The sequence below is a fragment of the Neovison vison genome, chromosome 12 (assembly GCF_020171115.1).
Source record: "Neovison vison isolate M4711 chromosome 12, ASM_NN_V1, whole genome shotgun sequence".
Classification (NCBI taxonomy): domain Eukaryota; kingdom Metazoa; phylum Chordata; class Mammalia; order Carnivora; family Mustelidae; genus Neogale; species Neogale vison.
In genome coordinates this window covers 69,159,186-69,186,916 of record NC_058102.1, presented here as the reverse complement: position 1 = coordinate 69,186,916, position 27,731 = coordinate 69,159,186, and the positions used below count along the sequence as shown (strand labels likewise).

Here is a 27,731-nt window from a genome sequence, read left to right as displayed (position 1 = left end):
AGGAGGTACATTCTTTACTTCATTTTACAGAGGAGAAAAATAAGTTACAAAGAAGTTAGGCAATTTCTTTGAACTAACCATGACTACAGTAGACTGGATTTTGATCCATGACTGTCTGATTCCTCGACTGTGCTTTTAATCATCATTAAAGTACCTAGAAATATGGATATGTATAAAGAAAGAAGAATTTGGGGAAAATTTCTCAAATTAGAGAAACAGAAAATGTAGACAATCTATAAGAACCAACCAGAAGCTGTTGCTTCATCACACAAGAGTTTCCATATAGTGCTTTCCTTTAGCTTCTAATAGTTTTAGTATTAATTCTAGAAGGATGGTGTTCAGAGGTCACTTGGTTATTGTTTCACTGGGAACAGTAAGTTGTTTTTTTAACGTGAGAGTTGAAGTGTTTTTGTAATTAATGTGGATGTGGACTTAGAACTGGCCTAGAACCTAGAGCCAGGCAGAGTAGAGAATTAGTGCTATAAAAAAACAAGCACTATTTTAAAAAGGTAGACTAGTCTCCGTATACACATGCAAAACCTATTTGGGATTTTATTTTTCAAATGTTTCCCAGATGGTTTGGCAAAGGAAAAGTGTATCTAGAGAAAGGATTGGAACAAGTGAAGCCAGATGTTCACATAAAGTTAGGGATGGCAGATTTACCAAATAAAGACACAGAATGCCCAGTTAAATCTGAATTTCAGATAGACAACAAATAATTTTTTAGTGTAAGCCTGTCCCAAATATTGCATGCATGCTCATACTTAAAAATTATTCATCATTTATCTGAAACACAAAATTAATTGGGAATCCTGTATTTTGTCTAGCAACTCTGCTGTAGATGAATCCAGAAGATACATGAGTGTTCATTGTTCTTCATTCAACTTTTCTATTAGATTGACAAACTTCTAAATAAAAACATTATATGCTTTCTATATATTTATGTATTTAATCGTGCTGCCAGGCTTCTTCACAATAATGACATGTTCTGTGTGTAGGAAAGGGAGAATGGTTTACATTCTAAAACTGCATTTACTCCATGAAGGTATTGGGCTAAGAGTGGGAGGGATGAGAATGGCAAGAGCGATTCATCTTTATAGCAAGCAGTCTGACTTGAAAGATTCTTTGTCCCCATGTACTCAAAACTCTCCTCCTCAGTCCAGAGACACCAGGGCAGCTTGAGTCACTGAAAAGGAGAATGTCCGAGAACTCCACCAGCATCAGATAAACCACACAGATCAAAATAAGGCTCTAAAAATTAAATTGCCTTCAGAATCACAACACACAACTGAATCAAGATCTATTCACATGCTAAACCTAAACCTGCTAAAATAAAAGATTTAAATAGAATTCAGAGTCACCTAACATAATAGACAACATGTCCAGAGCATAAAAAAAAAAAAAAAAACACCTGTCACACCAAGAACCAAGAAAATCACAACTTGAATGAGAAAAGCAATGGACTGACATCAACCTTAACAGGAGTCATGTGTTGAAATAATGGGACAAGGCTTTAAAAGCAGCCATAATAAAAATGCTTGAGTAATCAAGTTCAAATTCTCTTGAAACAAATGAAAAAATTGAAAATCCTAACAAATGATATTGTCAATTCTCTTCAAGAATGTATTGTGTATTACTCTGTGTATTATAATTCTGCGTATTATTACGCTGAATAGTATTATTCAATTTAAGATTCTTCAAACCAAAGTCTTTGAAGTAAATGTAGTAACAGTACAAGTAGCCAAATTAATGTAATGTATGCTTAATTAAGCATAGTAAATGTCCAGTATAAAAGAAATGATGTTTGGAAGGTCAAGCAAGTCATACAAGTTGTCTATGCTTGTTTGGAATTTTTACTTATAGATTAGTAATGTTAGAAACTAAAGAATGACTTCAAAGTTATACTCATTAAGCAACTCAATTCCTATTTGCCTTAGGCCATTGCTAAGAATATAGAAAAAAGATCAAATGTCAGAAGTTTCTAACAAATTGAAGAAGTTAGGCTTTCCAACTCTTGCTCTACAATGGGAATTGAAGCATCGTAGAGATATACAAATGATTCCCCATGTTATTTTTTGAAGTCTTATGCCAAGTAGAAGTGAAATGTTGCAATGTCAACATAGATGCAGTCTCTACATCCCCATCTGCCAAGAAGATATGTGCTAAGACAGTTGAACTGAACCACAATTAGCCAACAGAACTATTTGGTAACCACAGGTTCAATTAAAACAAATATTTCCAATTTAGAAATTTTCCTAGATCTATTAGTCATTATAATATCCATAATTCAAGCAGAAGTTTATTGTACACTTACTATGTACCAGACACTGTTAAGCATTTATTTGTATTATTTCATTTAATGCATAAAGCAATTCTCGTGGTAAATATTATTCCCATTTTACACAAGGCCACAAACTTTGCTTAATGAAACCCCATTTGCTTAATTTAATTCCTTAATAATATATTAAATCCAAATCCCTGATCACTCTGTAACTGTATTCCTTCAGCTGAAATTGATCACACTTTAAAATCACGACAGTGGACCTTAAGGGATCACTTGATGCTGCTAGCATTCACATTACATTTCCCTAGGTCACTAACATTTCCATTTGAAGGCAACCAGCTACAACTTCTTAAACTTCCAACCCTTCCCTCCTATCCTCACTCTCAGCTGAATACTTGGCTCCCTACTTTACTAAAGTAAAACATACAATCAGTAGAGAAACAGAATCAGTAGAGAAATTCTCAGTCTGCACACTTTGCCTTCCCATCTGTTACTACAGATGAACTGTGTGCTCTGTGTTTCAGTTTCAGGCTATCCCTATACTCTGTTCCTATCTCAAATAATCCCTCTCCTTGTTCTTAGACCCCACCTGTCCTATTCAAAGGCATCCTCCAGCAATTCTCCCATTTTGCCTGCATTATGATTTTTTTTTTCCTTTCTACTGAATCATTCTTATCAGCATATACAAATAAGCTATTATTTTCCCATCTGAATAAAACAAAATAAATAAACACAAAAGCAAAATTTCTCTTCAATCCCTAGCCATTGACCATATATTATTATGTTTATAGCAAAATTTAAGATATGTCCATACTTGTTCTCTCCATCTCTTCTCACTCTCTTAAAAATACACTCAATCCTTCTCCACTGAATATGTTCTTGCCTAGGTCAATGATGACCTCTACATTGCTAAATTCAGTGGCCAAATCTTAATCCTGTTTGTACCTGGCCTCCAGCAGCATTCAACACAGAGGATCACTTCCTCTCCTCGACATGCATTCCTCAGTTAGCTTCCAAAACACACTGTGGCTTTTCTTACCTCTCTTGCTGCTTCCCCACAGTCTCCTTTGCTGGTTCTCCCTCATGTATTTAGCCTCTTTTTTTTTTTTTTTTAAGATTTTATTTATTTATTTGAGAGAGAGAGATCACAGTAGACAGAGAGGCAGGCAGAGAGAGAGCGGGAAGCAGGCTCCCCGCCGAGCAGAGAGCCCGATGTGGGACTCGATCCCAGGACCCTGAGATCATGACCTGAGCTGAAGGCACCAGCTTAACCCACTGAGCCACCCAGGCAACCCTGTTCTCATATCCAAGGCCCAGGTCTCAGTCCTCTTCTATTCTCAATCTTTCCTCACCCCCTCAATGATCTCATCAAGTCTCTTAGCTCTAAATGTCTTCTTTCTGCTAATGACTCCCTAGTTATCTCTAGACTACATCACTCTCCTGAATTCCAGGCTCAAATATTCAACTGCCTACTCCCCTTCCCCTTTGATATCTCAGAATTGGTATGTCCAAAACCAAATTTCTTACCTTCTTCCCGTATCAGTCATAGTTCTGGCAAGAAACAGATGGCACACTTAATTAAGGCAATTTGTGGGCAGTTTCATAAAGCAGCTATTTATAGGGTATAGGAAAACAAAAAAATAGAGTGCAATACCCCATGCCAGTAAAGGAGATATTGTCTCCCCAATTCTGAAGGGCAAAGGAGTAAAGGGGAAAAGTAGTTGTTACTATGGGAGAGAGAGGAAACAGAAAGAGGTGTGAAGAAAGTCAATTGACAGGAGCTGTGACCCTTGGTGGGTCCCTCAAATCTCTCATCAGCATTCCTCATTGCCTAAACAAAGCTCGAAAGATAGCAAGAAATAAGCTGCTGTATTCTATAGAGGCTGGCTTCGTTCGGCATAGAATAGAATAAAGACGGATAGACAGTGGCTCTAGAGGGGCAAATAAAAAACACCCTGCCCCCTCCCAAAACAATTCCACTTAGTCTTCCCCACTACCAATTGATGGAAAAGCCATCCTGACTCTCTTATATCTATCAGGAGATCTCATTGGCCCTAGCATCCAAATATATCCAAACATAGTAAAGAGAGTAAGCTTAGGTCTTTCTAGAAATTTACCATTTCATCTAAGTTTTCTAATTCATTGGCATACAATTGTTCATAGTCTTCTTGTAGAATCCATTTTATTTCTTTAAGCTTGGTAGTAATGAGTAATGTCCCCTTTTCCATTTCTGATTCTAGCAATTTTTTTCTTCTCTATTTTTTTTTCTTGGTCAATTAGCTAAAGGTTTTTTAATTTTATTAACCTTTTAAAAAATCAGCTTTTGTTTTTTTGGATTTCTCTATTGTTTTTCCATTCTTTATTTCATTGATTTCCTCTCTATTCTTCATTATGTCCTTTCTTCTGCTTGCTTTAGATTTAGTTTGAACTTCTTTTCCTAGTGTATTAGGTGAAAGGTTAGGTTACTTATTTGAAATTTCACTTTTTTTTGATATAAGCATTTACAGCTGTGAATTTTCCTCTAAACATCATTTTAGCTGTATCTGACTAGTTTTGGTATGTCATGTCTTCACTTACATTCATCCTGAAGTATTTTAAAATTTCCTTTGGAATTTCTTCTTTTAATCATTAGTTACTTAGGAATATGTTGTTTAATTTCCACATATTTGAGGGCTTTGCAAGTTTTTTTCCTGTTATTGATTTCTAACTTTATTCCATTGTGGTTAGAAACATATTTTATATTCTTTTATAATTTTTGCCCTTTAAAATTTATTAAGGTTTATTTATTAAGGTCTAGTATATGGTCTATCCTATAAAATGTTCCATGTACACTGGAGAACAATGTATTTTCTCCTGTTGTGTGAAGTGTTCTGCTGATGTTTGCTAGGTATTATTGGTTTACAGTTTTGCTCGTGTCTTCCCTTTCCTTGTTGATCTTCTACCTAGTTATTCAGCCCATTACTGAGAGTGCACTACCGAAATTTCCAACTATTTGCCAAATTGTCTATTTCAGTTTTTGCCTCATGTATTTTAGTGTTAATTGCATATATTTTTATAATTATTATATATTCCTGATACACTGATTCTTATCATTATACAAACGTTTCTCTTTTATCTCTAAAACATGTTTGTTCTGAGGTTTATTTTGTCCGACACTCCAGATTTCTTATGATTGCTATTTGCACAACATATCTTTTTTCCATCCTTTTACCTTCAATCTGTTGAACTTTTGATTCTAAAATGTGTCTCTTACGGGCAGAATATAGTTAAATTTTATTTGCTTTTTTATCCAACAGGACAATCTCTGATAGGACTTTTGATATACTATTTAGTCCATTTTCTTTTAATGCAGTTACTAATATAGTTAGTTTTATATCTGCTGTTTAACTTTTTGCTTCTGTTTATTTCGTGTCTTGTGTTGTTGCTGTTACTTTATTTCTCCTGCACTGCTTTCTTTGTGTTTAGTGAATATTTTCTAGTGTAGCATTTTAATTTCTCCAAAGATTTTTTTCACTCTATTATTTTTTTAGTTATTTCCTTAGTGGTTGCTTTAGGGCTTACCTTACCTTATTAAAAACAGTTCCAATTTTACACTAACTTAATTTCAGTGAGTTATAGAAATATTACTTCTATTTAGTCCTATTCCTTTTACCCCCTTTTTATGGTATTGTTGCTATAAGTATTATAACTATAAATGTTAGAAACTCATAACTATAATATTATAATTATCACCTTGTGTAATTTTGCATCTTTTAAGGAAGCTGAGAGGAAAAAAAAAAGAATAGCAAGTATATACTCACAGCTTTCATTATCTTAACCTTTTTTATCACTTTCACTTTTTTCATTTTTTCCTGTAAACTTGAGTTACCATACGGAGTCACTTTCTAAGCCTGATACACATATCCATCTCTTTCATACTATTATTGGCAATTATATTACATTTTTATATGTTATAAGCCCCCAAATACATTATATACATATTCTGTTATATAACTGCTTTTTAAATCAGTTAAGAAAAGAAAGAAGAAATATGCATTTATAGTGTCTATACTGTCATTTATAAATTATACAACTATTTTTATTAGTGCTTTTTCTCATGTGTATTTTTTAAATTTAAATACACTTAGCCAAGTTATATCTAAGTTAGCTCCAAATGTACTGTTCAATAATTTATCAGTTTCATATAAAATCCAGTGCTCATCACATTATGTGCCCTCCTTAATGCCCATCACCCAGTTATCCCATCCCCCCACTCACCACCCCTCCAGCAATGCTCAGTTTGTTTCCTACAGTTAAGAGTCTCTCATGGTTTTTCTCCCCCTCTGACAACTTCACATTTTCTTTTCCCTCCCTTTCTCTATGGTCTTCTGCCCTGTTTCTTATATTCCACATATAAGTGAAAACATATTTTCATGTGTTATTTAATTACTATCCGGGAGGTCACTTGCTTTCAACCTAAAGAACTTCCTTTAGTATTTCAAGGAAAGTCTGCTATTAGAAAATTTGCTTAGATTTTGTTTATCTGGGAATGTCTATTTCACCTCCATTTTAAAAAAAAATAGCTTTGCTGGATACAGGATTTCTAATTGACCATTTTTTTCACTGAGCACTTCAAGCATATGCTTGAATGGTGGTACACTTAATGGTGTCCCATATTTCACTCTGGGGCTCTCTGTTATTCTGGGATGACAGCGGTTTTGGCAAGGCTCTGTCTCTTTCCCTGACCACCCTGTTGTCCAGCTCCACTAATTGTAGACTGACTGCTGTGTTGTTTTCAACAGTGTTTTGTGGCTTAAATCAACCCATAGACTAATCCAATCAAAGTTTGGCACCTTTGAAGAGACAGCTCCCAAAGTCAGTTATGTGAGGTTTGTTCTGAGCCCAGGAGGACTTTCCCAGCTATCTCTTTTCCCTTTCTCTGAAAAGCTAGGGGACCTATATATAGCTTAGCCGTTATCACCAAAGAATCAGTCTCCTCTTAGTTGGAGGAATTTTGCAACTTCCACTGTTTTTGAATGAAATTTGAACTTCTCTACACTGTTGCAAATGAAGTCAATCCTTTTAGGAGTGATTTCGAGTTCTCTGTTTTATGACCTGCTTTTCCTCCAAGGTAAAAGTCTCTGAGACATGGCATTGATGTTGAGGGGGCAATGATGCATGCCTGAGTGACTCCCCACTTTAGGAGCTGAGCACTCAGTGGATGAAAGGACAACAGCCCCATATCTGCTCAGCTTGACTCTCTCAGCATGAAACACGTACCCCACAAGACAATGAAATAGTGATCAGAGTCCCCATATTCTCAGTGATGCCATGCTCTAAGTATAGCCTCCATCCCATGAGTGGGGGCTGGGCAGGAGAAGATACTGCCAGTTGTCAACCATATTCACTTGGAACTTAGCCTCCACAACAGGTAACTAGAAGCAGATGAGAAATGCTTAGGTATTGTTCCTCCTGAAAAGAAAGCCCTCCAAATAAGAGCTGACTAGAAAGTGAGCCCTGTGTTCATGAAAGTAGCTTTCTGGAGTTCCCATCTCACCGAGGTGGGAGGGTTTGGGGAGGATGTGGGTCTTGGTTCAAATATCACAGACACCTACAGTACTTACCAAGTTTTGGTAGATTTTCTTAAATAAATATGTCTTTATTTGATATATGTTCTTTGGGACATTTCCAGAGACCTTAAATGGTTGATTTAAAAAATTATTTTCACTGGTTTCCTTGGGGAGTGGATCTGTGGAACTCCTCACATTGTAATGAAAGAGAGGAACTCTCTTTCAAAGTAAGTGTTTAAAACATAAGTCAGATCATACCACTCCTCTGCTCTTATCACTTATCTACTTACACAAGTGACTTGCATAAAAGAGATGGCAGGGCATCTGACTTTCAGAGAGATATTTGTCCTTAAAACTCTGTGGATTATCATAATTCAGTGATTGACTGGAAGGAGAAAAAAGTAGGAAGAGGTGAGAAGGGAGTTCACTCCAGGAATATATACTTCCTATCTGCTCCTCAATCTTACCAAGCTTAGAGTGTTTGTATCATTACTTAGAATGGTCTCATCCTAGTTTCTGTGCAGCTGGCCCTTCTTGTCATTCAGATCTCAGCTTAAACATTACTATATTAAAATGTACCTGAAATTTAAATCAGGTCATCTTTTTTCTTTTTTAAGACGAATATAAAATCTGCCCTCAAGTTTGCTCCTTCTGTTTTCCAAATACTGTGGTTTGTATTTCTGCAATGACTTTAGTCAGTTAACCCAAAGTTCTCTAAGCTCTTTAAAGATGAACATGAAAGAGCTCATTAGACTACAAATATCAATCTGCCTTCTTCCTTCTTCTTCACACGTAGTTTAGATCTCTATCTAAAGCCTCTCTGCCCAAATTTCTTTACCTGATTGTCCCTAAAGCCCAGACCACTGTGAACCTCTTCCTGGGGAATTCTACTTTCTTAGTGATCTGTGCAAATTATGATAGCTGCTCTTCATTAAAGAATATTTTTAAAAATCAGGAGTGGCAAAACACATAGACATGGAAATAACTACCATGAAGAAAGAGGATTTTTATATTCATGGGTCCTTAAAACCAGGAGGCATGGCACACAGGGAAGCACCAAGGTCAGGTCAGTAATGTTTCCAATCTTTGTTGTTATTTTCACAGAAAGAATGGGCTAGGAAGAAATCACCTGGTCTTGAGTGATTTAGGGCAAGCGGATAGTGTCCTAGACTGAGAAGACTAATAAAAGGAAATGATGAGGCTATGGACTCAGGTTTTGTTGGTTTGCATATCTAGAAGATCTGCTGTCTCTGGAATTAGTTCACCCGAGGAGGGGCAGTCTCTCCAGGATTTGCAAGGTCCCAAGATGTCAAAACATCATACAACACAGAAAATAAAAAGCATGAATATTATTATCACTTCCTCAAAGAGAATTTTCCTGATCTCATGAACTGAAGTGATTAGCAGTCACATTCTATCCATCATTCTATTTTAATTCCCCAAAATACTATGACATTTTTCTATTTCTATAGTAGTTTGTTTATTCTCTTCAACCATTAGAAGAAGAATATTTTTCATCTTATATACTTCTTTATCTTCAGTATTGAAAACAGGGATACATGTAAAATATTCATTAAATATTTGTTGAAGTAAATGTATGCTTTCCTTTCTTCTTAGATTTCCCATTTTCTTCCACTTCCTTTTCATTGTAGGTGTTATGAGAATCAGCACAAATTTAACTCATGATCATGGACTTTCTCTATTCCTAGAACCTTCAGAACATTGTTCCTGGAAAGCCACAAAGGTCAATGGTATAAGGGCACCCAGAGAGAAATGAGACAGAAGGTTCTCTGGACATAGAAGGCAAAAAAAAATGAGCCTATTGATGGCAAAGGTATAGAAGGGTTGGTAATAAAGGTAAAGTGGGCAGTCATATGGTATTACTTGCAAATTTTAATTTTATTTAAATCAAATTCAACCATTCATTTTTATTCAAAAACTCCTTATTATTTACCTTCCTCATGTCAGAAAACAAAATATTCTCTAATTTTTTCAGAAAGAAACATCATTAAGCTGCTTCTCTATACGCTCTGTTCTGTGCAAAGGATACTGTTTGTGTCTGACATTAAAAGAAGAAGTAGAAAACTAAAGACTGTCCCAGAAGGCACAGAATGCATTCAAGTACACTTAGACAACTGCATATGTCAAACGACATATTTAACAAATGGATTCAATATTCAAAAATTGAGGCTTTTGTTTTCTTTCCCGTCACACAATGTATTCAACATATATTTGTTGAATGAATGAATTATAGAGGGAAAGGAACAAAGATCTGACCAACACAAAATCCTTATGGAACTAAATACCTTTTACTAAAACAGGGTTAATGGATATTAGGATTAATGCTACAAAAAATACAGTGGTTCAGTTTCTGTTAACTATTTTCAGTGGTAAAGAAGCTGATGATTGAGACAATCATAGAACTTGGTTCCAACACATTCACAGTTAATTTTAGAATACAAATTACATAAATCATAGTTTTTACATTCAGCAACCAAATATATAGGTCTAAATTCCCTGGGGCGTAAGGTAAGTGTTGTTGTTATGTCTAGGCATATGTGTTTTGTATGATTGTGTATATGTGTGTTTATGACTGGCTGCATAATAGATGTTGAGAAAAATGATGCCCAGAAAAAGAGAACTGAGTGATAGTTGTACAAACATCAGTAATACAAAGAAACTAAAGAGAGAGAAAAAAAGAGAAGCCCCAGCTTATAAATACAGCCAGCCTAGATGAATGGCCTCAGAAGGACTCAGTCAAGTCAAGATGCACAGATCTGCTTCTAATAAGCCCCTTGGATACTGAGAAACGGCCTCTGATGTATGAGCTGAGGCATCTTTATTTGCATATTAAATACATAAATAACCAGCAGTGCAGGGAAGAGATAGGGGGACACACAGGAACACGACATTGAAAGAGCATATTCATCTAGTTAAAAACTTATTGGAACACACCCAGACTATAGTGCACACAGACAGACTCAGCTTTTTGTAGCACAGCCTGAATCCAAAAACAAGAGCAATTTAACAGCACTCACCTGACCAACACAACATATGGGGCTGAAAGACAACTTGCAGATCATTTGTGTGACTCTCTTGTCATTCACAGAGAATTAAATTAAGGCAAACTAGACTGACTGAGATAACACTAACAAGTGTTAAGTTATGAACCATGCTAATGGCATATAAAAGATGAATGAGATATGGTAACTACCAAAGGGCTTTGGTATGAATAGTGAAATTCTAAATAATATGATGAGTGGAAAGATCCAGGTTTGTATAGAATGCTGTGGAAATTACATCTCCTTTGGAAGACCAAAGGAGATATAGCTAAGATGTAGACTATATGGATAGGAGGTTCTCTAGTACTTGGCTGCAGGTAGTATAAATTCAATCTAAAACAGATTAGTTTTCTCTACACCCCTAATGGTGGGGAAGAATCATTCTGTGCATTTATCAGTTCACTTGATGCATTGCTGCTATGTCTGCATTTTGCTCCTTTTAGAGTTAATAACCTAGTACGAGTTTGCTTATTTTATGACTAACTCAGAAACCCCATGGAAAGCCACCCTTAAAATTTTCTCAAGATTCCATGCAAGTTCTGCCATGGGGCAGCATAATATTTTCCCCTCATCCAGATTGCTAGGGCCCCTGCCTCCAGTTCTTCTTGAAACTAGAGACTCGAGTAAGAATTGCTTTTAGGTAGGTTAGTGAGAGTTTTTCTTCTCTGTTTATAAAAAATAAAACAGAGTCATGGTTTTATAACAATACTTATTCACTCAAGTTCAACAAACATTAACAGCTAAATCCTGTGTGAGTTAAAAAGTGTTCTGATCACCATTCTGGTATGTGTTAGAGGGAGGCTTCCCCACACCAACAGGCAATTCTTGGACACCATCTGCATGTCTACAATTCAGCTGACACTATCAAGTGGAGATAGCATCACATTCCACAGGTTAGTGGCTCACTCCTATAAGACTGCCCTCCACCCTGCCCCACACTTCAGATGTCAACTGTAAATCCAGATTGTCATCTGGGCTTCTAATCAACTGTAGATTAGGGGTCCCAATGACCCACCCCCTTTATCAAATTCAATTAATTCAATTAATGTGCTAGAGTGGCTCACAGAATTTAGGGCAACATTTTACTTATTATATTACTGGTTTATTATAAAAGGATATAATTCAGTAAAAGTCAGATGGAAGAGAGGTATGGGGAAATGATGTTGGAAGAGGTATAGAGTTTGCATGCCCTCCCTGAGTGTGCCACTCTTCATCAACCCAGAAGATCTCTGAACCCTATCTTCTTGGGATTTCATGGAGGCTTCATTCTTTAGTTCAGATTACACTGGAGTTTCTTGAATGATGAGAGCAGTAAGGTTATATCAATGAGTGACTTCAAAGAGCACCTAAGGATTGTTGCCAGAGGAGCCAATCATGTGATTAAAAGGTTGGAATTTTCAGTCCCACCTTCCTGACTTCTGGGAGAGGGGGGAGGGGCTGGAAATCGAATTCAATCACCAGTGCCAAATGATTTAATCAATTATTATTATTAAGTTTGAAAGAAAAAATTAGCAATTTAACCAGCAAAGTAATTTTAGATACTGATAAGTATTGTAAAGGAAATAAAACAGGATTATGAGAAAGTGATTGGGAAAGTTACTTTGCATTGGGTCATTGGGGGAGGCCTCTCACAGATGTGCCATTTAAGCTGAGCCAAACAGATCAGGGGAACAGCATTCCAGGCAGAAGGAACTGCAGTGCAAAAGCTGTAAGGCAAGATCATGCTTGAAATATTCCAGAAGAAAAGGCAGACAGTGTAGCTAACCAAGAGAAAAAGGAAAAGGTAATGAAGTCCAAGAGGTAGGCAGAGGCCAGATCACAAAAGTCTGATAAGGACTAGAAATAGGTTCTTGTTTCTCTCAGTGAATGGATCTTACATAGAGCACACGGCCTCACAAGGCATGGGTAAGTACTAGACAAGGGAGGTTAAATGCCACTTTGTTTTCCCAATCCTCAGTGGAGAAGAAAAGGGATATTCTGTAGGCAAGAAAAGGGAAATCAAAGGATAACATTTCTCACCACTCCAGGTTAGGTACAAGCAGACAGGAATTGCTTTGAAGGTTGCAGATTCTCCAAGACACTGGGCCTTTCCTTGTCTGATAGACAGAGGATCCATAGTTTACCAGTGGGTCCACTTGTAATAGCAGAAGTGCGGCCTGGATAGTGGCCTGTTGACTCAGAAGAAGGCAGAACTCAAGGGAAGACTTGCCTACATACAAGTAACTCACTGCTTCTCTTTTATTTATTTTCTTAAAAGATTTTATTTATTTATTTGACAGAGATCACAAGTATGCAGAGAGGCAGGCAGAGAGCTAAAGGGGTAAGCAGGCTCCCTGCTGACCAGACAGCCTGATACGGTGCCTGATCCCAGGACCCCGAGTCCATGACCTGAGCTGAAGGCAGAGGCTTCAACCCACTGAGCCACCCAGGCACCCCTTACTGCTTCTTTTAAAACACAGTTAAACCAGTCAAACTATTTTCAAACTTCAGTATTATAATCAAATTGCCTCAGGCTTTTTATTTAAGGCTTATGAATGTTAATTAATTTAGGAGGTAAACTCCCTATATCCCCCAAAATTTTATTACTATGTAGTTATTTATATTATTTACTTAGAGTAAGGATGCTCCAGATCCCAAGAGCAGGGTAATCATATAATTTATCAAATAGGTCAGGACACTTCTGAGAACCAAAGGAGGTTTTTTTGTTTGTTTGTTTAAGATTTATTTATTTATTTTAGAAAGAGAGATGGAAGTGGGGAGAAGCAGAAGGAGAGAGAGAGAAAATTTCAAGCAGACTCCCCACTAAGCAAGGGGCCCAACTTGGGACCAAGGAGGGGGGGGGGTAGGCAGCAATCTCACAACCCTGAGATCATGACCTGAAACAAAATCAAGTGTCAGATACTCAACTGACTGAGCCACCCATGTGCCCCAGAACTGTTACTAATAATAACCTTAGAACAACAGTATAAACTAAAACTGTTTTGGACAATTTGGGACTTATTAAGAAATTATCTATCCCTTTCTAAGACAAAGACCAAGGGAAGAACTTGAGATTTTATTTAAATTAGTTACAAAGTCATTAGTGGGTTTAATCAAGGAAATTACACTGCTTGATTTATATTTTTAAAAGATATCTCTGACTTCTGTGTGGAGATTGGATTGTACGGTACAAAGAGAAATAGGGAACATTTTAGAAGGGTTTTGCAATGATCTAAGCAAGAGATGATAGAGGTTTGAATAAGGGTGGGGTAGGTAAGACAGACAGAATAAGTATAATAAATACTTCTGAGGTAGAGCTCATAGAACTTGCCAATGGATTAAAGTCTGGGGATGAAGGAGGCTGGGGTCCAATAGCATGAGTTACTGAAAAGATGAAGCTGACATTTACTATGATGACAATTTTCTTTATGTGTCAGCAAAGATGTGTGTCATATCTTTAGCTTGATCAGATGCATGTAAATAACAGTAACAACAATATACTCATAATAACCTATGAGGTAGATATGGTCATTCTCAACATTTTACAAATGAGCAAGCTATAGCACAGAGAGATTAAGTAACTTAAGTCACACAATTAGTACATCACAGAGCCAGGGTTGGATTTTATTGATTGGGAGCTCTGCTTCCAGATTCTGCCTCTTAACCCCATGCCATACTGCCTGTTTGACCTCATGATTCCTAATTTAGTCATTGGCTTTCTTTGTGGCATGCTGTTGGAAACAAGGGTCTCAAGTGATAGAGTTTGAGTTGGCTCATCTCCAGAATATTCACTGAGATTGGAACATGTGCTCCCTTTCCCCGAAGGTGTTCAGAAAGAAAGTCACTGAAATCAGAGTCATGCATTCACTCCAAATGGGACTGTGATTCCACAGAGTAAGCAAATATTAATCCTGTGTCTGTTGTAATTTATGAACTAGGAGGAGGCATGTTATCTTCCTCTGCCTCATTTTAGTCATTTGAAGTAATGGGAAGTACTTTGCATTAGTTATCTAGGAGGCAACCCTGTATGTACCATAGTTTAAAAGGGTGTTCTGGAGTCAGATTCCTGGATTCAGATTCTGGCTTACCACTTACTATCTAGGTGAGTTTGGTATATTACTTAACCTCTTTCTGTCTATTTCCCCATCAGTAAAGTGAGAGTAATAACACTACACCAGAGACTGCCTAGTGTTTCAACAAGTCTATTCCTTCTGGCTAAAGAGCTGGACTGCAGTTCCCAACCTCTCTCATGGTCTGGTGTAGACAGATGATACTGGCTGTTAGGAAAAGGGAGGAGTGATGGATGCCATCTTCAGATCTGGCCCATATCAATCTTCTTAGTTTAGTTATACTCTATGCTCTCTCTTTCCTGACTGATGGATAAATACAGAAGATTTAGCAGAGGACTCAGTTCCCCCAGGGGACAGCAGAGCCACAGACTAGAATGTGTCCAAGTATCTGAACGACCTTGTGAAACACCTCCTGCTAGATAGGACTATTCACTTACTCCTACTTACTGGAGCAAGCCTTACTGGTAAAACCAGTGAGAGGTGGGGGTCTGTTTATTAGAGCAACTTGAATTCGTTACCTGAACCAGTATATACGCCTACCTCCGGGGATTACTTCAAGCACTAAAGTTATCTATAAAGTATTGGTGTAAATGTGCTCTTAGAACATAGGAGAAAATGATTCTTTTTTCCAAATTCTTTGTTACAGCAAGAAGATAATGTAGACCTCATCTGAAATTGAAAGTATGATTCTCCATGTAAGGCATCTTATTGTGATTGACAATACACTCTATTTATACACAAAAATAGGTGGAAGTAGGTGATATAAAAATGGACAACATAGCAAGGAGGTGAGCAAATGTGACCTAGGGAAATTCAAAAGACTATGCTCTGAAGGTTTCTCTCAACCTTCCCAATTCCCAGAGTTCCCATGACCTTAGTGTGTAGTCAGGGCTGTAGGATTTGTGTAGCTGTGTCCCCCACATCCTTGCACAAGCTTGATAAAACTTAAACCAATGGACTTATTACAACCCATTGTCTTTCTTTGGGGGTGGAGGTAGACTCATCAGTAGTACCCTGTGATTCCCATAGCAAGTGGGCAGAAGAAAAAATTTTAAAGAAAACTGATATCATATAGAATCAGAGATGTATGTTTAGAAATGGAAGGCATTTTTGATGGATGCTTAGATTTTCCTTTGAAAAGCTTTTATTATTGCTATAAAATTAAAGTCTCAGAGAAACTTCAGAGATTCAAAAGAACATTTGGCAAGGGATCAATTACAGTTCTACCCAACTGGAATATTTTGAAAAAAATTAAGACTTAAGCAACTTGATAGCTCACTTGTTTATTTACTTGCTTCTACACACCCTGCCAAGTTTTCTTTAGATTCTCATTAGCAAATACATCTCTTGAAACTTGATGTTAATTTTTTCCCAGTTCACCTTCAGGATCTTAAGATGTTGTGCTCCATCATCATCACTCACCATCTTATATCTTTAATGTACCACAAATCTTATTTTATGATATAGCATTGTCAGCAGATACACTGCTTGGAGGGACACAGAGATTACTTCATGGGTGTCTAAAGTGGCCTTATAGATAAACAAGTCTGTCAGTTCAAAGATATTCATATTCATATTCACGTCTCATCATTGGAAATTTTCCAGGGTTCCAAAATGTGTTTGAGATAGTAAGCACCCAAAGAAAATGCCCATTACAAAATTTCATAACTATCATACAGATATAATCCCAAGGAAGCCATGGTCACTTGGCTCAGTCCCAGAGGGCTGTTAAATTCAGAGATATGTAATTCAGAAAGGACATCCAAATATATACATATATATTTCAACATCTTTAAAGAGGATATATTACATAAACAACAAAACTTACTAAAATCCTCTCTTTTCCTATTTTATTATGCCCAAAAGCCCTGGAAACTTCTCACTTTCCTTTCCCAGAAGAATTGTTTATGCTTCTATATCATTCTATCATGCAGATTTCTCTCTTTACAAAGTTCATAATTTCTTCACAGAGCTCCCTAGCAAAAGATGTGCCTTGATACAGACCCCTGGACACTAGTTCTCTTCTGTGCTCTTTCTTCTTTTCTGTAAAAAATCCACCTGCTTTGCTTCTGGCCTTTCTATCCCATCCTCATTGGATCAATTTTGCATATAAAAGGCTAAAGAATTGCCTGGGATTGGTGAAAATTTTCTCTGTATTCAGAGAAAGATAGGAAACTGAGCAGGCTAAACCAGAATCTTCCTGATATGCTAATTACTTTTGTCCTATTGCACCTATAATGTATAAGACTAGTCAAACAATGTCCTGAAAGTGTACATGTCGCCTGTATAGGCTCATTTCCAAAGAGCCTTCCAATTCAAAAACAATGCTTTGCAGAAAACAGAGACAGCCATTTGCCTCTGGTAAATGATTCAAAAAAGTCCAACATGATAGCACCATCTCTCAAAGGCTTTGCACAGCTGAGCCTTAGGTAACATAAAAAGTCCCCGTCTGTTGCCTAGTAAAAGAAGAATAGCTTATTCTCCTACTGGGATTAAATTAAAAGATGCGGCTGTTCCATCATATTTAGCAGCACTCCTATAATGCACAAGAGCTTCTGTGGTACTGATTAAAAGGAGAAAATATCATCTGGCTTGTAGAAAGGATCTGTAACTAAAACAAAAGTATTCTCACCCTTGACTAAACATTTACTGTCAACAATCTGTCTTCTGTGTGTGCCCAGGAAAACAACACTCCCAAACACACACACATAAACACAAATGTTCTATTCACAATAAATCTGCTCTGAGAAACAATTATCTAGGAATAATTTTTCTTTGCCTTTTAAGTTAAATGCTTTACAAATGAATGTCAGAATTAAATGTGCCTCCTCCAGTAATGGAAGTCCACGGGCCACTTATGCTGCCAGTTTTCAAAAGAAAGAAAAATAAAGAGGGATTATTTTCTTAGCCCTTATTATGGTCTTTATGTTGGTCATTATTTCCACAAATAGGTTTTATTTATCCAAAATTAACTGTCCAGAATCTTTATGCTTCAATTTAGTGAAGGGCATAAGCCTCTTTTTCCTTTTGTGTGTATAATATCCTTGCTGGGGACAAAGCATCTCTCTGCACCTTGATCTTCAAAAACTGGAATGAAGTCATCCAACAGAGCCATTATTTATAATATAACTTCTCTTTCTTGGCTTTTAAGTCTTATTTAAGTGAGATCCAAATGTTGGAAACCGGGGTTAAAGCATTTCTTCTTCCTTGTGACAATATAAACAAAATATCTATTTAAAGAATAAAGAAAACATTTTTTGTTTTACTTCCTATGTTCTTAATACCTCTAAAAGGGAGAAATAACAACCTAAAGTATGTTAACATTATTTATACAATGTTATAGTCAATCATATCTCAATAAATCTAGAAAAATATGTTAAGGGGCGCCTGGGTGGCTCAGTGGGTTAAGCCACTGCCTTCGGCTTGGGTCATGATCTCAGGGTCCTGGGATCAAGCCCTGTGTCGAGCTCTCTGCTTGGCGGGGAGCCTGCTTCCCTTCCTCTCTCTCTGCCTGCCTCTCTGCCTACTTGTGATCTCCCTCTGTCAAATAAATAAATGAAATCTTTAAAAAAAAAAAAAAAGAAAAGAAAAATATGTTAATGTTTTCGTTAAGAAATTGTTCCTATAATTTACAATTATAATAATTTCATTTCAAGCCTTACACATTTTTGAAATGTCTTTTTTGTGAAATGAGTTAGGAAAGAAACAGAAAAGATTATGATAAATGCATCTAGTAAACAGTCCTCTAATTTCCTTATTTTCCAATGTCTTGAAACTGTATTCCAAATCTTATTCATTCCTATTAATATTAACTATCCCTATATTATTAAGTGAGGAAGTTGCTTGTTAAAGGTAAAAGAGAAAAACCCAATTACATATTATACTTAATAATTTTTTAATTTTGAGGTTTGCTATTCTGTAACCTTCTATTTCATATACCATTTAAAATTTCTCACCCTTTAATGGGTCTTTTACATCACACTGTCTGATTTATTTTTATTTCTTAGGAAGGAGGGCTTTTAGCCATTTAATTTGTTATTTATTGCCCAGTATGGCAAAACCACACCTACAGTTGCTTAATAAAATTATCTAACGATAAATCACAAACTTTATATTCTGCTCACATTGTAATGAAATGAATATAAAAACAAAATTGGGTTATCCTTCTAAGTCTTATATTCGGAGTTGAGTGAGGCTCACATTAGAATAATGGAGACAGTCTGGAGCCTCACATTGCAAAGAAGAGGGAGGTTTGGAAGCAATCCCAAAGGAAAATGATAAACATGTTCAATTATTGAAAAATACATCAGATGGGGAAAGCAACTGCTCTTGATTAGCTGAGAAAAGAGAGTTTCTTTACACATGGTTCCCAAACACATGAAGTGTTGTAATTAAGAGCAAGATAATTAGGTATTCTCTTTCTCTCTCTCTCTAATTAAAATAAATGCACAAAAATATTTTTAGTAAACAAATGTATATAAAATTTTTTTAGTTGTTTGAATATTTGGGCCAAAAGCTGAGTCAGGTTAGATGTGTCAAGAAGAAAGATAGGAAATAAAGGCTGGTCTTATGAAAAATCATCAATCAAAAGACTTATCTCTATTCTTTGGCTTTTTGTGCTTCTATACCAACTCAGTAACCCTTACCTCCCATTCTGCTAGGCACCAGATACCCTTGTTATTTTTTACCCATCCCTATCAAATCAATCTCAGTACAAAATCTGATAAAGTAACCCATATTATGGTAAGTAACTTAGATTGTTAACACTTAAACATATTACTTCCTAATTCAACACAATAAATATCTTTGGAGCTCCCGCTGAGTATTGGGCTTTTTGTATGTTTTTTTTTTTTAAAGACTTTATTTATTTTAGAGAGAAAGAGAGACTGCACATGAGCAAGGGGAGGAACAGAAGGGGTGGGAGAGGGGGAAAGAATCAAGCAGACTCTTCACTGAGCATGGAGACTGACACTGGACTTAGTCTCACAACCCTGAGATCATGATCTGAACCAAAACCAGCAGTCAGATGCTCAACCGACTGAGTCGCTCTGGTGCCCAGAACATAAGGCTTTGTATTAGGCTCCTTATGTACTATTTTCGAGAGTCTAAAATGGTATAATCTCCTTTAAAGGCAATTTGACATTTTTAGTAAAGGTAAAGATATATAAACTATAAACAAGGAATTCCATTCCTATAAGCATATCCAAAAGAAAAATCACAAGAATATACAAGAATATACATAGCAGCACTGTTTATATTATCAAAACAATGGGAAAAAACAAATATTCATTAATGGAAGAATGGATGAATAAATTGTGGTGTATTTATATGGTGAAATAACATATTGAAAATGACTCATCTATAGCTAAACAACATGAATGACTCTTACAAACACAATGTTGAGTCAAAAAGTCAGAAAAGTGATCTTATGATAAAAATTTATTAACATAGGGGAGCTTGGCTTAAGCCTCTGCCTTCAGCTCAGGTCATGATCTCAGGATCCTGGGATTGAGCCCTGAATCAGGCTCTTTACTCAGTGGAGAACCTGCTTCCCCCTCTCTCTTTACCTGTTCTCTGCCTACTGGTGATCTCTCTGTCAAATAAAATCTTTAAAAAAATTTTAACTAAAATATGTCTGAGAATACCTGCATGTATAATAAAAAGATGAACTCGAAAATTAGGACTATTGCTACTTTAGGGGGAAGGGGATGAGATGGGATTGAGTAGCAGCCCACAGGAGACCTCAAAGATATTTGTAAAGTAATTTATATCTCTTAAATCTTGGCCAGTATCCACATGTCAATTTTATTGTTATTCTTAATATTTTACACACACGTGCAATATTCTTTTCTTACTAAATATTTAATTTTTAAATGTTAAAAAAAAAGTTGAGTTTCCTTGCACCATTATAATGTCTACAGGTGATTATTTTATTGTTTCAAAGAGTGAAACTTTCTGGGGCCAAATATATAATGGGAAGTTTTAAACATTATTCTTTTTACCCTATTTTTAAGGTAGTTTACCCCCTTCCACAGGTGAAGAAACAGCTCCACAATGTATAAATTGTGGTCCCAGGGTTCTCTGGATGAGTAGAGGTGGGTGAGAATTTGAAACAGTGTCTCTCTGCTGCCAAAGTCTGGGCTCTTTCTGCTCCACCGAATGCTGCAAAATGTCCCCCCCTCCCCACCAAAATTACTTCATTTAAAACTCTTAATAGCTCTCTAGGGGAGGTGTTGTTAACTTCCTTTTTAAGATGAGAAAACTCTGAAGAATTATAATTAATTAATTAATTAGAATTAGAATGCCTATAGTCTTGGCATACAAGAATGTCAATCCAAGTCTCTCACTCCTAAATTCAGTGATTTAGTGGTGAAAACACTGTCATGTTCCTGATGATAAATCCTAGTACAACTGGGTAGGAGGAGGATTTAAATTAACTTGGAATATGTAAGAGAACCACCAGAGTGGTTATTTGATAAAAATCTTTTCATTTTCTTTTCTCTAATATAAATAACCAAAGTAATAATTTACCAAGAACTGATTTATATTCTGGTAGCATCAGAAATGCTGATGATTTTTCTAGTTCACAGATTCCTAACTCTCATGTTCTAGTTCCTTTATTTCTTTCTCTTTGTTTTTCCTATTCTACTTTTTCTTTCTTTCCTTTTTTCCACGGGAACCATCTTTGCACTCCTTCTCTACCTCTTTCCAGCCAGTGGTCACCAGTTTTGCCTTCTCCTTCTGCTGCACACCAGAGTGTCAATATCTCTCCAAGTGGACCTTTTACACATGTCTGGGGATCCAGTTTTTGCGGGGGCAATCCATGGAACACCCTTTGATTGGCTGATCCTGCAGGCCAAGAAACTTGCATTCCAGGGTCCCATGGGACTATAACAATCAGAGATTCACTTCTTGGCAGAGTATCACTCCCAGGGTCCTGCACAGGTAGCAGACTGAAACACGCCCCCGGTCTTTCTGAGAAAGAGGCCTGTCTGCATGTCCAAATGCTTTGACTTAAAGGGCAGGCTTCTGTTTGGGCACATTTATAAGGGCCTACCAGCCGAGCCATGATGCATCTTTGCACTCTCTTTCTGCCTTGCTCCAGTTCACTTGTGTCTTCCAGAAAGGAGATTATATCCTTCTCTGGTGGCCTGATTTTTCTTTTAAGATTTTATTAATTTACTTATTTATTTTAGAGAGAGAAAGAGAAGTGTGAGCAGTGCAAGGGGCAAAGGGAGAGGAAAAGAATCTCAAGTAGACTCTGCACTGACCATGGAGCCCAGTTCATGTGGGGCACCACCTGTCAGTCTCAACCTTGCATGACCTGAGATGAAACCAAGAGTCACTTAACCACCTGCACTGCCCCTCTGTTGCCCTGATGTTTATGGCTGCTGCCTTGCATCACTTAGCTCAGATGGCCAGCGGTGCGTATGCTTGTGGGTCCCATAACCTACAGAGAAATAATTCTTTAACACCTACCACCACCACCCTCCCCACCGCCCTGGGAACATCAAAAGGCAGTAGACCCAGACTCTCAGTCTTTCTATGGAAGAAGCCTACTAGCTTATGGTTAGAACTGCAGCCCCAGGGGCAGGCTTCTATTTTTTTTTTTTTTTGAAGATTTTATTTATTTATTTGACAGAGAGAGAGAGAGCGAGAGCATGAGGGGGAGTGGTAGGCAGAGGGAGCAAAAGGCTTTCCACTAAGTGAGAGCCTGCTGTGGGGCTCAACCCCAGGACCTAGGGCCCTGGGATCATGACCTGAGCTGAAGGCAGACGTTTGACTGACTGAGTCTCCCAGGTGCCCCCTAGAGTTGCAATCCCAGGGGTAGGCTTCTAATTAAACATGTACCTAAGGGCCGAGTATAGAACTTTCTCTCTGGAACACTGGTCACTTCAAGTCAGAAATTGGTAAACTTTAAAATTTAGTAGAGCTCAATCAGTGGTTCTCTTTTAATTTTATTTAATATGTATAAATGTGAAGGAATTTGTGGTCCCTGTATCTATAGCTCTAGGAAATAGGAAGGGCATATTCTGGGATCTGGGGTGTGGAGAAGGATGGAGATGGAAGATGCAGAGAGCTCATGAAAATTTTTTTACTTGATTGGGAAAGTCAGAATATAAACCTCTGTCAGTTGATCAATTCATTGATGTATATGTTCATGTACAAATATAAAATTAGTATTCATAAAGGAGGAGTACCTACAGACATTTATTGACAGATTACAATGGAAGACACAAAACAGATCTCTCATTTTTAACCTTGCAGTTTAAATCTAAATAAAAATGCTGCTTGAGCCAGTCTGGAATTTAGAATCTACATTAGGCTTTATCCTAAATGTTTCATATTAAGAAGTCTGAGCTGTTATTCTAATGTTAATGATAGTAAAAGTTTTGAATGAGATATATAACTAGTAATTAGTACATTTTACATATCTTCTCTTATTTAACCCTCAAAACTTGCATAAGAAACAAGTACTGCTATTATCCTCAGTATTTATTCAACAGAGGAAACTGAGGCTTGGAGAAGTTAAATGCCCAAGGTCACAGAGCTGGCAAGTGATGGAACATAGATTCAAATATATGTCCTTTGGCCTCTTAGTTGTTTTTCTTCTCAGCTGTGCCATTCCTGCCCTAGTAGCACCGAACTTCTACTTTAACAACCAATTGTCTGATTCTATTCTGGTAAGCCAAAGTTTTCCTGTTTTCAGGTGGAATAAGTTGTACTATGTATTTTCTAGGGGAAGAACAGTGGTGTTAAGGAAGAGAAGTACCTCTGTCTTCTGAGAAACTGCTCAGAAATTTTCCAGACCATGTCATGGGAATAGCCTAACCCCAGACCCAAGGCATTTAGGTGAGCCAGGATGGAGCGTTCTGTGAGAGGAAAGGGTCAAGCAAATATTTCATCTCTTAGATATAGTCATTGTCCTTTATGTGTCCTTTGGCCTGAGAGAGCACAGAACAATAAAGTCAGCCAAACAGATGTGAGGGCAAAGCTCACCATGTGCTAGCTTTCTTCAGACACTATTAAGAACATCAAAGACAGCTTTGAAGTTCAAAAGGAAAAGTCATAAAGACAGCCTGAGGGTCTGTGAACCTGTGAAGGGCACTATTTCTTTGGCAGGAATGTTAGGTTTTGCGGGGAAGAATAAAGAGTATAAAGAGACAAGTTACTGAGAAAACTGAGCGTCTTAGCTTCACTGATCGTCCCACAAAATGGTAAACTCCATGAAGACAGCCAGTTCTTTACTATACCTAATGCCTAGTTCAGAGCACATAGTATGCAGATAATAATTCATCCAAATATTCAATTATATTTATTAATATGGATTGATTGAATGAGTGATAGAACACCTACTACATGCTTCTGTTCTAAGTGCTGGAGATATAGAATTGGAGGAACCAAATTCCCTGCTCATGAAATTAACAGATCAGTGTAAATATGCATTATGGTAGGTGGTATAAGTGCTAACAAGAAAATTAAAACAGAGCAATAGGAAAGAGAATAAAGATAACAGGTGGGAGAGATAGAGAGAGATAAAAGTGTGATCAATAAAGATGTCTCTACTAAGGGGCATTTAAACAAAGAGGTCTGAAGGATCTGAAAGAGTGACCATGCAGATACGGAACAACAATCTAACATAATCAATTAATGATTTTAACTTCATAATCCCAATGTCTCCAACTCCTACTTGTTTGAGTATAGGATGTCCAGAGTCTCCCTTCTGGGAATATCTAGGAATCACCATGTTCATTGTCACTCATTCTTGAATTAGACTTGGTAGCTGGTTTAAAACCTTGCTCCATACATGTAATCACATAGCATTGGTTTCGATATCAACTACTGAGTACATTTCCTTTTCTGTTTGCTGTTCGTTTTCCTAAAAGGTAAATAGTAATAAGAGACTATTTCCCATTTCTTACATGTAAGGGAGTTTTTATGACATTGCATATAATTGAAAAAAAATTTGAAGTTTCTACTTCAATTTGAACTGTTTAAATCTGTCCTAATGGAGCACTAAAGAAGTTTTAAGTCTTATATTTACTCATGTGGATAATTCAGATATTGGACAATGCATATTGACTGCCATTGACCAGGCATTTAATTATGTGCTAATTTTTGACACAACTTCACTCTAAGGGTCAGAAGTACAATGCCCTAGGACATGAGCATATTAACAATAGTAATAGTTGGAGTCATCACAGGAGCTGCCAATCTGGAGAATCAAGCAGCCACTTTTCCAAAAACAATGCATTCATGGGTATGATCAATCTTTATTTGATCCAAATCTAGCAAATATTTATCTAGCATTTTGTGTATAGAAGACCTTGTGGTTCTAAGGGTTTGTAATTTTAAAGAAAGAAACATTTGATCTCATTCTACACTCTGCCTGCTGCTTCTGTCCTTTTACAGAGCTTACTCATGCTATGGATTTTATAAATGTGATGCAAATGTGTTGTTTGAATTATGTGAAGAGTTGCATTAAAACATCGGAATGTGGGGCGCCTGGGTGGCTCAGTGGGTTAAAGCCTCTGCCTTCAGCTCAGGTCACGATCCCAGAGTCCTGGGATCAAGCCCCACATCGGGCTGTCTGCTCAGCAGGGAACCTGCTTCCTCATCTCCTTCTGCCTGCCTCTCTGCCTACTTGTGATCTCCATCTGTCAAATCAATATATAAAATCTAAAAAAAAACCAAAAAAAACATCGGAATGTTGTTGAGTGACAGTTAACCTTTAATAGATTAATTCTCAATTCTCTTATTTTAATGTTGATGTTTCCCCATTATATTTAGCCCAAATTCTATATTCAATATATATTCAATAGCTTTTCCCCTCAAGTGGCATGTTTTTTAGATACATTTAGCTATAAGAGAATGTATAAAAGTTGGTATAAATTGATTGGCACATAAGATATCTTCTTTCATTTACTTAAATATTCAAGAAAGACTTTATCTAGGAAGAATTTACTAGAATTTATTTGATAGTCACGTGATATCAATAGCCCATCTCAATGTCTCTCACTTTCACATGATAAGCAGATGAAGACAACATTTAAATGTAAGGACTCCCGCTGTGAAGTGTGTAAGCCTGAATATTCACAGACCTGTACCTCTGGGGCCAATAATACATTATATGTTAATTTAAAAAATAAAATAAATATAAGGACACCCTTTCCAATAGTGAGAAGATATGGCTTCAGGCACGCCTCATTTGTGGAAAGGTGTGTGAGAGATTGCAGGGACATTGATAATGTTTCACAGCATGTTGATAAAAATTGGTTTCTATTGACGAAAAAGGTTAAGGTACAACAGATAACACTGATATATTTCATGATTACTCAGTGGCTCAGCCTTACTCATGGGTCATTCCAGATGGTCAAAACTTTGTGTCTGCCTGTGAGAGGCAAGTTTCAAAGATTCATTTATAGAACACATTCCAGCTAATCATAAATCCAGAAACAATGGATCCATAAATTGTTTTAGAACAATCATAATCGTGATATCTTTTACCCATAAACTGTAGCTAAAATATTTATCATGCCACTTTTTGAATTCTCTTAACAACAAAAAAATATGCACATTGGCTGTAGAGCAAAAATTCTCTAACATACCAATATGTGACTCTGACCTTTTTTCTTTAAAGATTTTATTTGCTTATATGAGACAGAGACAGAGAGAGAGAGAAAGGGAGAGCATGAGCAAAGGGAAGGGGTAGAGGGAGAAGAAGAAGCAGGGCTCAATGCAGGGCTCTGACCAGGGAGCCCAATGCAGGGCTCAATCCCAGAATCATGACCTGAGCCAAAGGCATATGCTTAACAAACTGAGCCACCCAGGCACCCATGACTCTCAATTTCAAGCATTACATAAAAATGATATACACAAGCTTTTGAATATGCAGATGATGTACTAAGCTGGCATCAGTAGGAAATAGGTTTTGACCTATTATTATTTATTCACATTGAGATGCACCATGGTCCTTTATTCATCCATTCTGAGGAACCAATGTAAGATACTGGTTAATTAGGTTAATTAGGAAGACCACAAATTATACATGTTCCTATGAGCCAACTCTCCTCTTACAGGATCCAGCAGAACACTGTTCCATGGTAGGCTGTGAAATACATATTTAAGGAGGTGAATTTATTAGCAGAAGTCTATATGGACTGTCTAGTGTGAGGATATCTTAGAAAAGAAAAAACAACAAACAAACAAACAAACAAAAAACAAAATTGGACTCTGCTAACAGATTGAGATTTAAATCTCAGCTGTACTATTTATTACCTGTGTGTTTTTATATAAACTATTCTAGGCTCTGTTATATCTATAAATTTAGTTTATGGGCTTTATCTCACATTGTGGTTGAGATAAGTGAATTGAACATAGAGCCCAAAAGAGTAAACCCTCAATAAGTGTTAGTTTCCACATTCCACTAAAGATCTACTTGTCATAATATTTCTAAAAATAGTTAACTCTGACTTCTATGTCCAACCAACATAGAGTAGAAGGATATGGATTTAACCTCCTATCTAAAACAACCTTGAAAATGGACAAAATATATGAAAAGCAGGACCTTATATGACAAAGGACAATGACCTTAAGAAAAAGAAAATAAGCAAAGTGAGCCCTATAATTACTGCACCTTACTACTCTGAAGAATATTTCCTGACCACAGCACAGATAAGGGAAACACAGGCAGAGTCTGGCAATCTCCCTGAAATAAAGTGAGAGAACTAGGAATCTGGTGAAGTCAAGGTGGCTACAATTCCCAGGACATAATTCAGGAGAGGAG

The 27,731-nt window shown here is 36.9% G+C and overlaps 1 protein-coding gene across 6 annotated transcripts in view; it reads right to left on the bottom strand.

Annotated features, from left to right (window-relative positions):
* The window catches only part of LMNTD1 (lamin tail domain containing 1), a 486,089-nt gene that overhangs the window by 254,074 nt on the left and 204,284 nt on the right, over positions 1–27,731 (bottom strand). The window lies entirely within an intron of this gene.